The sequence below is a fragment of the Spermophilus citellus genome (genome assembly GCF_964194105.1).
Source record: "Spermophilus citellus genome assembly, chromosome: 18".
Lineage (NCBI taxonomy): Eukaryota > Metazoa > Chordata > Mammalia > Rodentia > Sciuridae > Spermophilus > Spermophilus citellus.
In genome coordinates this window covers 57029939-57042879 of record NC_138200.1, presented here as the reverse complement: position 1 = coordinate 57042879, position 12941 = coordinate 57029939, and the positions used below count along the sequence as shown (strand labels likewise).

The 12941-nt window shown below is 36.0% G+C and overlaps 1 protein-coding gene across 1 annotated transcript in view; it reads right to left on the bottom strand.

The window, feature by feature from the left end:
* HYDIN (HYDIN axonemal central pair apparatus protein) overlaps positions 1-12941 on the bottom strand; it is a gene marked incomplete at both ends in the record, with an annotated part of 332822 nt that overhangs the window by 236706 nt on the left and 83175 nt on the right. The window lies entirely within an intron of this gene.

The window sequence follows — 12941 nt, the reverse complement described above, 5'->3', positions numbered from 1 at the left end:
ACTAACTTGAAAAATCTAAAAAAATCTGTAAACACTTTTTAAAAAATTAATAAGACTGGGCTTGGGACATAGCTCAAGCGGTAGCGCACTTGCCTGGCATGCGCGGGGCACTGGGTGCAATCGTCAGCACCACATAAAAAAAATAAAATAAAGATGTTGTGTCCACCAAAAACTAAAAAATAAATATTAAAAAAATTCTCTCTCTCTATCTCTCTCAAAAAATTAATAAGACAGAATAACATTGAGAGTTACCAAATTAGTGTACAAAAGTCAACTGCATTTCTACACTCAGCAACAGTTAGAAAAATTTAATTTTCAAGATACTATTTATAATAGCAACAAAAATAGAAAGTACCTAGGAATAAATCAACAAAATATACCTAAGACCCCTAAGAATAAAATTGTAAAACTTTATAGAAAGATGTTCACAAAACCTAAATAAATGGAAAACTAGATTTACAGCATTCTTGAAAAGGAAGACTCAATATCATAATGACGCAGATTTTTTTCCCAAATGATCTATATCTTTAAATTCACTATTCTGCTAAACAAAAGCCCAGGACATTCTAAAATTTAAGTGTAAAATCAAAGGTCAAATAATAAAGACTCTTCTGAAGAAGAAAACATTGGAGACTTGCCTTTCATATGCTAAAGTCTGGTATAAAGCTGTTGCAATAAGGTAGTATAGTTTGGGGGAAGAAAGGGCAAAATGGCAAAGGGAACAGAACAGAAAAGTTAGAATAGATGTACTCATATGTGTGAATTTGACATATGACAGCAGATGCTAAATATCATGAGGAAAGGTGGTGTATGTATTCAAGGAGGTGAAACAACTGGAACTCTCCAATGGGATCTTAAAAGACTGAATCATGGTATCCAAAGATATGTACATCCTAATACCCGAATCTGCAAATACCACTTTATATAGCAAGAGGGGTGATTAAAAATTTTGGATGGGGATATCATCCTGGATTAGCTATATCTTAAAAATTGTCTTGAAACCAAGTAATAGTAACTTTCCAATTTTATCATTTTTTTTCAAAAATTGTTCAGCTAATCTAGGTTCTCTGCATTTCCACAGGAATTTTAGAATCAGCTTGACAATTTTCTATTTTTTTTTATTGTTGGTTGTTCAAAACATTACATAGTTCTTGATATATCATATTTCACACTTTGATTCAAGTGGGTTATGGAAAATTTTCTATTTTAAAAAGCATCTGGGATTTTAATTTTAATCACATTAAATATATAATAAATTTTGGGAAAAAACAACATTTTAGAAATATTAAATTTACCAACCAACGGCCAACGTTCTGTTTTCTGTTTAGGTCTTTAATTTTTCTCACCAATACTTTGAAGTTTTTGTGTTGTATGTTTTGCATACATCTTGTCAAATTTATTTAAATAAGGACTTTAAAAAAGTCCTTATTTAAATAAATTTATCTCTAAGCACTTCATATTTCTAATGCTATTGAAAATTTTATATATATATATACATATAAATTATATATGTACATATATCAAATATATATATTTTGAATTATACATATATACATATATATATAATTTTATATATAAATATATATATATATATATATATATATATATATATATATATATATATATAAAATTCCAATTTCCCAGTGTTCATTGTTAGTGTGTAGAAATAGATTTCCTCTATATGGATCTTGTATCCTGCAACTTTGCTACATTTGCTTTTTTAAAGTCCTTATTTTAAATGAATATTCTCCAGCACCATTTCCACAGATTTTAATTCATAAAACATAGATGAAACCCAAGAACCTACATTTTTAATGAACAGTCAGGGTGATTGTGGTGCAGATTCTCTAAGGACTTTACTTTGAAAAACATATTAAAATTGTTAACTACATTAACTTCTGACAACATGGCAGAGGTTAGCTGACTCAATCCTTCTTCTACTCCAATACAAAAAGAAAAAAAATGCTGATTAAAACATGATATATATTTTTAATGCTTATCCAAGCTCAAAATAAAGGAAGGAAAATACCAGGTATTAGAAATAAAAAGGAAACTTGGCTAGTATAATCAACGAGCCAGGTGACCCAAAGAAGGCCCAGATTTGTAGATACAAGCCTATCTACTGGTCTAGTGGATTCAGCCTTCCCTCACAGAGAGGACATGTGGTCTTGTTCTACCTGGGAATGGAGAATTGAACTGAGATCTAAGCATAAATTCAGGACCCTGAAAAAGCTATCTATTTCCAAAAAGGAAACTATAATAATTCTACTACTGGCCCAGGGAAGCAAAAGTAAAGCTTGACTTCTAGCTAGCACTCTGAATAGGGAAAAGAGGCTCCTAGGGAAATCAAATTCCTATGTACAGGTTTGCAACTCAAATTTGCACTATGTGATAGATGTAAGAATCAGAAGGTGAGAAAATAAAAACCATAGAACCTGTGGCAGATGACATTAAAAAAAAACCCTCTGAGGGACTGTTTTCATAATCCATCCCCATGCTAAAAACAGTTCATAATATGAATATCTTAAACCATCTGAAGAAACAATCTAGCATGAGGAAAATCAGTCATTACCACAAAAATGTGAGTTAGCACCCCAGGAATTTGAGATATTAGAAAACTTCTACGGAAACTCTTAACAAAGCATTCTCAAAATCTTTGAGGAAATGAATGAAGAAACAGAAAACATAATGAAGGAAGAAAATATGGAAATACTCAAACTACATGTAATTTCTAAAAATGAAATGTGAAGTCAATAAAATGAAAAGCTGAATAGATGAATACATCAAAGAGTAGAGATAGCAGGAGAACTAATTAGTCAACTAGAAAAAAAGGTCTTTGGAAAATACCCAGAATGCATCACAGAGAGACAAAGAGACTGGAAAGGTAAAGAAGAGATTAAGAGACATGATAACTCCAAAATGAGAAGATGGAGATAATAAGAAGAAAATAACTAAGGATATAAACACTTTGATGAAAAATTCTTGGTCTGAAGAAGCATGTCAAGTACCAAGTAGGATGAATAAAGGCAAATCCATCCTAATGATATTCTTTTGGCCCTGGGAGTGGGGGGGTTAGGGGGTGTACCGGGGATTGGACTCAAGGGCACTCGAACACTGAGCCATGTTCTCAGCCTATTTTTATTTTATTTAGAGAGAGGGTCTCACTGAGTTGCTTAGCACCTCACTAAATTGCTAAGGTTGGCTTTGAACTTGTGATCCTCCTGCTTCTGCCTCCTGAGTCGCTGGGATTACAGGCATGTGCCACTGTGCCCAGCCCCAATAATATTCTTAGTAACAATCAAATTGAGAGAATAGACAGATCATGCACAGAAATGACAATTAGATTGCAGTAAACTGCTCGTGTCAATAATACAGTCCATTGTCCACACTGTGAGAAGCAAGCAAATACAGGAGAGGCCACGGGTAAGGTTCTGGCAAACAGCTCCAGGGGAAGCCCCTGCCAACAGCCAGCATTGATTGCTAGATACACACAGTAGGTCAGCGATACAATACTGTCAACCTCTCTTTAGGGTGCTCCTGATGACACCACAGGGAACAAGAGGAAGGACGCTTGCTGAGTCCTGACCAAATTGCAGAGCTTTGATCCAAATCAATGACTGCTGATTGGTTTAAGCCACTAAATTTAGGGTGCCTTATTGTGTAGCACTAGATAAATGGAAGAAGGTGACAAACAAATCAGGGTTTTTATTTCACTCACATATCAAGGACATTGGGATGTATGGTTTAGGGGGTGATGATGTTACTGATTTGGTAAAAACAAAGATGAACACAATTGTATTTACTACAGCTTTTTAATAATCTTTAATACAGGGTGGGCTAGTCCTTCCACATTATTCTTGTTTTATGAATTTTTTTTAGGCCTTCCTAGTTCATTGATGTCCCTCATAAAATATTTTTAGATCAACTTGACTAACAACAATAAACATTGATATTATCACTGAGAATACATTATCTTTATAGGGGGGAACTGACCCATTTATGATGTTCATTTTCTTGACCAAAAACATAGGCATACTTTCCATTTGTACAAGTCTTCTTAAATCTGGCTTATGTATACATAGCTATTTGAATTTTATTCTCTTTGTTTGAAATATTTGGCAGCTAAAAATACCACTTAAAGAGTAAATAATGAAGAAACGATTTGTTACTCATAGGACCGAGAACCTTCATCTTATTATGAAGTCTGAAGAGTTTTGAGAAAGTCTACCAATATGTACAGTGTCACTTACATATTGCTCTGAAAAACCCCATTTTTTGAATGATTGGGGTTATTCAGTTTTCTCTTTCCTAAATCTAGCTCAATCTCTATTCTTTATTTCAAGTAAAATAACAATCAAAATTTCTCCCTCTTATAATGTACAAAATGGAAGTGGATGATGAGGCTTTATCTCGCCTGAGTTTTTAAAGCACGACTCATTCTCGCTAGGCAGTGTATTCTGCATTCAACTCTGTAACACCAGGCACCCTGCTACTTAGCAAAATATTTCACAGTTCAAATCAGACAGCGCTGCTTCCTGTTGCAGTTCCCATATGCTGATCCAAACCTAGAAAGTGTTGTCTCCCTTTGTGATTCATAAAAGTGGTGATCATTATGTTTAAGTTAAGAGTTTCGATTTTCCACTGGAAAGTCAGGATAGATAATGATTAGTTTCAAGACTCAGATTGAGCCATGAGCAAGTCTTTAGAAATATCTAATGACCAGATTTAACAACTTCTGAGAAAATCTGATGATTTAAAATGTAGAAAATTGTTCAGTTTCAGATGAACTGACAAGATTTTAATGATGTTACATTTGCCATGGTCAGAGCCCAGCAGGCCACCCCCCAGCTTTGAGCACCTCATGCAGCATTAAGCCTGGAGTTCGGTCTGGTGTTCAAGGGCAGCCCTCTGCCAGGTGGGTCCCTCTTGGTCTCCCTAGCAGCCACACCCCCTAAGAACTTGTAATTCTTTGCCATTTTATGTTCAAAGTATTTCTCTCATGTTTCACATACTATTTCCCTGTCTGACATGCCTTTTTGGGTTTTGTTTGTTTCTTTTCCACTTGACTGTCAGTCAGTACTCCAAGGGTCACTCTCTTCTGGGAGCCTTCCTTGACACCCAAGACAGCCGTGGATGTTCTTCTATTATTCATTCAATTGCTATGTAGCATTGCAATGTAGCTTCTGGTTTAGGTGTGTTTCTCCCACTCATTTTTATGCTTTCTGAGGGCAGGAATTATCCTTCTATACATCTCTATACTCAGGATGCCTAGATATAAAAAGTTATCGAAGAAAAGAGTTGCATTTGGAGAGGTGGGTTAAGTCTCGTGCATCCCAAGAGGACTCCCTCAACACTAGGGCCTTCCCTGCTATTCCCAGGTCTCAGAAGATATTCACAAAAATGGAACATTGCCCAACAGTGAAAATGTCACACAACCCAGAGCAAAAGCAACAACAGGGATGAGATGTGTAGAATGATTTCATTTCGAAATAGGCAATGCAAAACTGTATTGTTTAGAGATGCCTACCTATGGATAAAAACCATACATGAGACCAAGGAAATGATGGTCCTAAAGAACAGGATAGTGATTAATCTGGGGTATGTTTGTGTACAGTACAACTGGAAAGGGACACAGGGGCTTCTAGAGGACCAAAACTATTCTATTATTGATCTGTATGGAAATTACATACAGTGTGCCTGCTGTGATTTGTTGTAAAAAAAATATATATATATATATATATAAGTTTCCTACTGTTGCTACTACAAGTTGCCATAAACGTAGTGGCTTATTGTACAAATTCACTATTCTGAAGTTCTGGATGTCTAAAGTGGGTCTCACTGGGCTAAAATTAAGTTATTGTCAGGGCTGCCTTTCTTTCTGGATGTTTTGAAGGAAAAATCCATTTTCTTGTCTTTTTCGGTTACTGCAGGCTAAACTCCTTGCTCCTTTCTTCTTCAAAGACAGAAATAGCTGGTTGAGATTTTCTGTTATAACATCACTTGGACTCTGTGATGGCTATTTAAGGACCCTTGTGACTATATGGAGTGACCCACACAATCCAGGATAATTCTCCTACCTTAAGGGTAGCCCATTAGTAACCTTAATTCATCTGCTGCCATCATTCCTCTTTGCCATGTAATGTAACATGTCCACAGTTACATATTAACAGGTTCTGAGCATTAGGACATGGACATTTTTAGGAGGCTCACAATATATATTATGAAAATTTCTGAATTTTCTTCTAGTAAATTGTAGAAGTAGACTAGAAGTTTCTGGATTGACATGGGTCTGTACCCACACTTCAGACCAGCGTCCCCTATACCAGACTCCTTAATGGATCTGGAGGAAATGTTGGCACAGCAGTGTTTAGACAGGGGCTGGAAGTGTGCCAGTGGCCCCCATGCTACAGGTGGCAGGACCTCTCTCCCATCTGCAGCTCCCCCAGGGACATCAAGCTTGGCTGTACTCCAGGGGGTTGGAGTACACTAAATTTTGGTATCGAAACACAAAGAATTTCTATACAACTATGAAAAAGGAAAAAAAAATGACACTTTTTATTGAGTGTTATGAAATAATCTCCAAGTAATACTTAAAAAGCAATGTTACAATTATGTAAAATATGCTATCGTTTATGTAAAACGCTGCAAGGGAGAAGCAAATCTCTATGAATTTGCTTCTATACACCATATATAAAAAAGCAAAAAGCAGAGTGAAACAAAGGAAGGGAAAGAGGGTCTTTATCTGCCTAAGAAGTATTTCTTAGTGACTTAACAGAAGGTTTTTGCCAGCTCACTGAAGATAACAGTAAGGAATCATCACCAGCTCTTGAAAAGATGCGCAGAATTGCATGGAATTTACAGGAAAGATAATATGGAATTACTAGGTGAACAAAGCCCTTTCTTGGCAATTGTATCTTTTAATAAACCACCAATGAAATAAAGAAAAATGTCATGCAGATGGAAAATTACACTATTCAGTTTACCCAGGATGTGAATCGTGTGGCAGAATTCAGAATTGCAAAGGACACAGTAGATGAATAGCACTGGTTGAGCAATGTTTGGGAACCTCCTGGAGAGCAGCCAACCCCCTGGAGTACAGCCAAGCTTGATGTCCCTGGGGGAGCTGCAGATGGAGGGAGGTCCTGCCACCTGTAGCATGGGGGCCACTGGCACACTTCCAGCCCCTGTCTAAACACTGCTGTGCCAACATTTCCTCCAGGTCCATTAAGGAGTCTGGTATAGGGGACGCTGGTCTGAAGTGTGGGTACAGACTCATGTCAATCCAGAAACTTCTAGTCCACTTCTACTCCACTAACCCTGGAGTTGTCTTGAGAATCCTACATTAATGCTAAGGAATAGATAAAATCAAACTAGGATTCATTTATTCATGTTGCCCAATTATCTGCTCATTCATTTAATCAATCACTGAATAGCTTCATTTTCTTGGTGGTAACAATATCAGATATACTATATGATAAATTTCAAAAACAGGAAAAACTATACTATTTTGCTCAAAGATTAATACATAGGTGGTGAAAATATACACGAAAGCAAGAAAATGATTCTTGTAAAACCAAATATGGTAATTAAACCCAGAGAAAGTGAGAGGAACACCATAGGAAGGGACATATACTGGGAGCAGGAGGGTAGCACAGTCTCAGATCAGGCAGCTTCCTTCTGCACATTCTTAGACTACCTGACCCTTTTTACACAGAGGAAAGTTACTACAAAGATATCGATCGAAAACATGCAGGACATGGTACTGGCATAAAAAGAGATACATAGACCAATGGTACAGAATAGAAGACACAGAGATAAAGCCACACAGACACAGTTATCCAATCCTTGACAAAGGTGCTAACATAAACTGGAGAAAAGACAGTCTTTTTTAACAAATGGGGCTGAGAAAACTGATTATCCACATATAGAAGAATGAGACTAGATCCTTCTCTCTCACCCTGCACAAAAATCAACTTAACATGGATCAAATACATAGAAATTAGACCAAAAATATGCAAGCCCTAGAAAAAAATAGGATCAATACTCCAACATGTAGGCATAGGCAATAACTTTGTCAATAGAACCCTTGAAGCTCAGGAAAAATACCAAGAGTTGATACATGGATAGTATCAAATTTAAAACCTTATACACAGCAAAAGAAACAAGAGTGTGAAGAGAGAGCCTATAGAATGGGAAAATCTTTGCCAGCTACTCTTTGGACAAAGGATTAATATTCAGAATATATTAAGAACATCAAAAACACCAAGAAAACAAATGAATAAGTGGGAAAAAGAACTAAGTAGACATTTCTCAATGAAAGAAATGCAAATGGCCATCAAATACATGAAAAAATATTCAACATTATTAGCAATTAGGGAAATGCAAATAAAAACTACACAGAGATTTCATTCCACTCCAGATAGAATGGCAGTCATGAAGAGTACAAACAATAATAAATGCTAGAGAGGATGTGGGGAAAAAGAACACTGTTCCAGTGTTGGTGAGACTGTAAATTAGTACAACTGCTATGGAAATCAGTGTACGGAGGTTCCTCAAAAGACTAGGAATGGAACCACCACATGATCCAGCTATATCACTCCTTGGTATCCTAAAGAATTAAAGTCATCATACTACAGTGATATGTGCATACTCATGTTTATAGCAGCACAATTCGCAACAACCAAACTATGGAACCAGCCTACATATCCATCAATGAATGAATAGATAAAGAAAATGTGGCATAAATAAACAATGGAGTTTTATTCAGCCATAAAGAAAAATTAAACTACGTCATTTGCAGGAAAATGTATGGAACTTGAGACAATCCAAGTAAAATAAGTCAAACTGAGGTAAAGGATGGTATGTTTTCACTGATATGTTAAAGACAGAAAAAAATGAAAGGAATGTAGTGTAGGAATCTTATGAAAATCAAAGGGAGATCGTAGAAGAAGGGATTAGGGGGAAGGAAGAGGAGAGAGAATGGGGAAATACTGGGGAATGATATTGATCAAACTATATTGTTATATTGTGTACATGTATGAATATGTAACAAATCCTACCACTATGTACAACTGTTAACACCAATAAAAATTTGGAAAAACATGCATGATATGGAAGAATAGTGGAATTTTTGCAACTGAAGGGACTTCAGTGATTTTGGACTCTTAGTACTCAACCTCCAGGTTTAAAATAACCACAGCACACATACTTTACTGGGAGACCTACATGTAAGAATCATTGTACTACTTGTGAAATTAACCTCATCTTCTCATTCTTATATACAAATTGACAACCATAGATCAGAAGGCATTGAAAGAAACCCCATGCATGCATGAAGGGCAAACATAACTGATATTATAGGCAATCCACAGAACATACAACATTGTTTTTATGATAAATGAAAGTTCAAATTATTATCCTCTGATAAATGAGAATACTTTGCATTCAAAAAGGAGCAGAGAACAAAAGGACATGTACAGAGTTAACAATATGACTGCAGAAATAAAAGATGGCTAGGATATATGTCAGAAAAATAAGAGCTCAGTTTCTTGCAAAGCAATTGGCAAATACTATAGTTTAGCACTCGACACCCTGCTTTATCTGATTGAGGAATAAAAAAAAAAAAAAGAAAACCAGAACTATTCCAAGGTTTTGAGTAATGCAAGCTTGTACTTTTGCAAAAAATGAAAGATGCCCTGAAACTGCTATGGCTTAATGTTTTCTTGAACCTGTTCAAGACAGGCAAGGAAAGCCTCAACTGCAAAGAGAAAAAAATCAAGTTGAAGAATAACATGGGTTTATTGTTATCTGTATGAAAGGGGAAAATTGCCAGTGTGAATAATCAAAGAAAAGCAATATGCCAAATGGACTATTTAAGCTAGGGAAAGAAGCTCTGGACAACTGACTCCACCCAAGAGCTGGCCGTAGGTCTGCTGGGGGCTGAGGAGAGCTACAGCTATGCAGTGTATCCTGCCATCCTGGAATTTCCTGACTAGTGAATATCAGCATCTCTTTAGGCATCCTTTCTAAACTGTTTTGAATTATATTTAATGTCACTTATCAGTAATGTTGGTAGTTAAAATCTTGTTCTTTGAATTATAAGTTTTTCAGAAGAATAAAATGATCTCATAAAAATAGAAGGAATTTCTATCCACCACCCCCTTATTAGACAAAAGGGATGAAGGGAAGGGAGAGGGGATGGAAATAGGAATGACAGCAGAATGAATCAGACAGATATCACTTTCCTGTGTTCATATATAAATACACAACCAGTGAAATTCCACATCATGTTCAACCACAAGAATGGGATCCTAATTAGAGTAATTATACTCCATGTATGTATAATATGTCAAAATATACTCTACTGTCATGTTTATGTACAAAGAATAAAAAATAAATAATCACATAGGAAAAAAAAGTAGAAGGGAGACCAATAGATTAAGGAAGGGGATTTATGGAGGGAGGAGGGAAGAGAAAATGGGAGGTACTGGGGAACTAAATTAACCAAATTACATTGTTATATTGGATGTATGTATGAATATATAACAATGAATGCCACTATTATGTATAATTAAAATGTACCAATAAAAAATAAAAATGAAAAATAAATGGAAGAAAGAATATTAAATAAACGAAATAGAATTCCCCAGAGCTGAAGTGATACATGAGTCATTAGACTCACGTGGCTCATGGAAAGCAGAGGAGGATGGATGAGAACAACCCACTCCTGGCAAGGGCTTCATCACATTTCAGGGCCCAAGTATTAAAAGAAACCTACAAACATCCTGAGGGAAATTACAGGGCACCTAACAGAAATGAGAATTAGATGATGTTTGTGCTTTTGCATTTTTACAATTAACACAGCACAATTTCTTTGGTGTTCTAAAGAGAAATTATTTTGAACTCAGGACTCTGTCATCAGCTGAACTCTCAGGCAAGTAGGAAGACCACAGAAGACATTTTCAGGCATTTGAGGATCAGTTCCTACTTCTACAAACCTTCCTTGAGGAAGCTACTAGACCAGAGTGAGCATCAAAAGATGTGATGGAACACATATACAAAGAATTTTTTTAAATTCCCGGATAACGACTACTTGGGAGATGATGAATCTGAATTAGAATAAGAAGCTGATAGGCTCTGAGAAAAATGTCTCCAAAGAGAAGAGAATGGATTCTAAATTAGATAGGAGGAAAAACAAATAAATAAGGAATTAGAAACCATGGGGGAAGAACCAAAAAGCTATACAAAAGAGCCAGATCAATTATGAAACAAACTACCAAGAGGCATAATTATGAGTAACTGAAGGATTGAAGAGAAAGAACATCTGTTTGATACAGACCTTAGGAATATGCTTTGTGTGAGGAAGGGTCAGAACTTTGGACTAACAGGATAAAATGTAACCAGATAACTTGTCCCATCAGTGAATAATATTTACGTAGAGCAAACAGAAGGTGTAAGTACAGTATATAGAAGATGCAGCTATGGGTATCAATAATGATATTGTAAAAGTGGAACAACTCTCAGAAGACAGTGGGGAAAAGGGTAGTGGAATGGTGGCAGGCAGGTTAGCTGTGCCAATGTCCTTATACATCAAGGGATGCTACAAAGTTGAGAGAACAAAAAATTGGGGTGTCAGCATGCTATTGAAGGCTGCAAAAAAATTTATAAAAGAAAATATGATAAAAATAATTGGGTTGCCAGGGATTGGGATGCCTGCAAAGAGGCCTGAGGGAACGTTATGGGGTGATGGGGATTTTCTGTATCTCGAATTTAACAGCAGTTACATGACTATTTGGATTTGTCAAAATTCATAGAACTGTACTCCAAGAAAGGGTGCATTTCACTGCATGTAAGTTATAACTCAATAACCCAAGAAAGAGAAGAGATAAGTATAGTAAATGCTCATCTTTCATACTGGAGGTTAAAATGAAATGAGTGAAGTTAATAAATCAATAAAATAGCATAGGATTAATAATGAAAATTACCATCACAATAAATAGCTAAAAGTGTTTCTTGTTGGAAGCAGTACTAGAGAAATAGCCTGCTATTTAGCTTAATAATTTTACCCTCTACATATTTCACTTATTTGTTGATATTGGCTTTTAAAAAAATTCTCAAACATTTTTTAAATACAGAAGAAAGAGTTTTAAAATACTTCCAGAGAAGTACAATAGGAATTGTACTTCCTACATTCTTTGCCCAATAATTTCCATCATAGCAAAGGATCCAAGCCAGGATGGTCTGTGGCACCCAGTTACCACCTTGAGCCTCTCTTAGTCTAGAACAGGTCTTCCGTCCTTTCTTAACTTTCATGTACTTGGTATTTGTGAAGATTACAGACTGGCCATTTAATTTTGTTTGTCAATTTGATTAGCCTAGGTTTCCTCTTGATCAAATCCAAATTAGGTAGTTTGGCCCTAATATTATTGTATTGATTGGTTCTGTTACCACTGGTATTAATTAAGATAACATCTACCAGGTTTTTTCATTGTAAAGTGAGTTTTCTCTCTCCATAATTGGTAAGTATTTCAAGGAAAGATATTTTGAGCTTACATAGAGTCCTTTTACACACCCCACTTTCACCCCCTACATTAAGGTCCACTGATGTGTTTCACCTGTATTGGTCATTACTGTGATGGTTGCCAAATGGTACATTTTAATTAAATTGATTCCCAGATTCCTATTCACTCAGTGGACTATAATCTATTAGTAGCATCATTTATTTTGATTCTCAACTTGTTCCAGCTTTAGTAGTGGGAGACCCTTTGCTGGTTTCTGTGTCATTTTGACATGTCCCCAACATTCTTCAAGCATTTCCTTACTTTCTGGCACAAGAGGATGTTCCAGGCTCACCTAGTTCTTTCCCTGTACCAGTCCTGGAATCAGCCTGTTGCATTAGTGGAGAGTGGTATTTTGAAACCAAGCAACTTTTAGGACCAGTC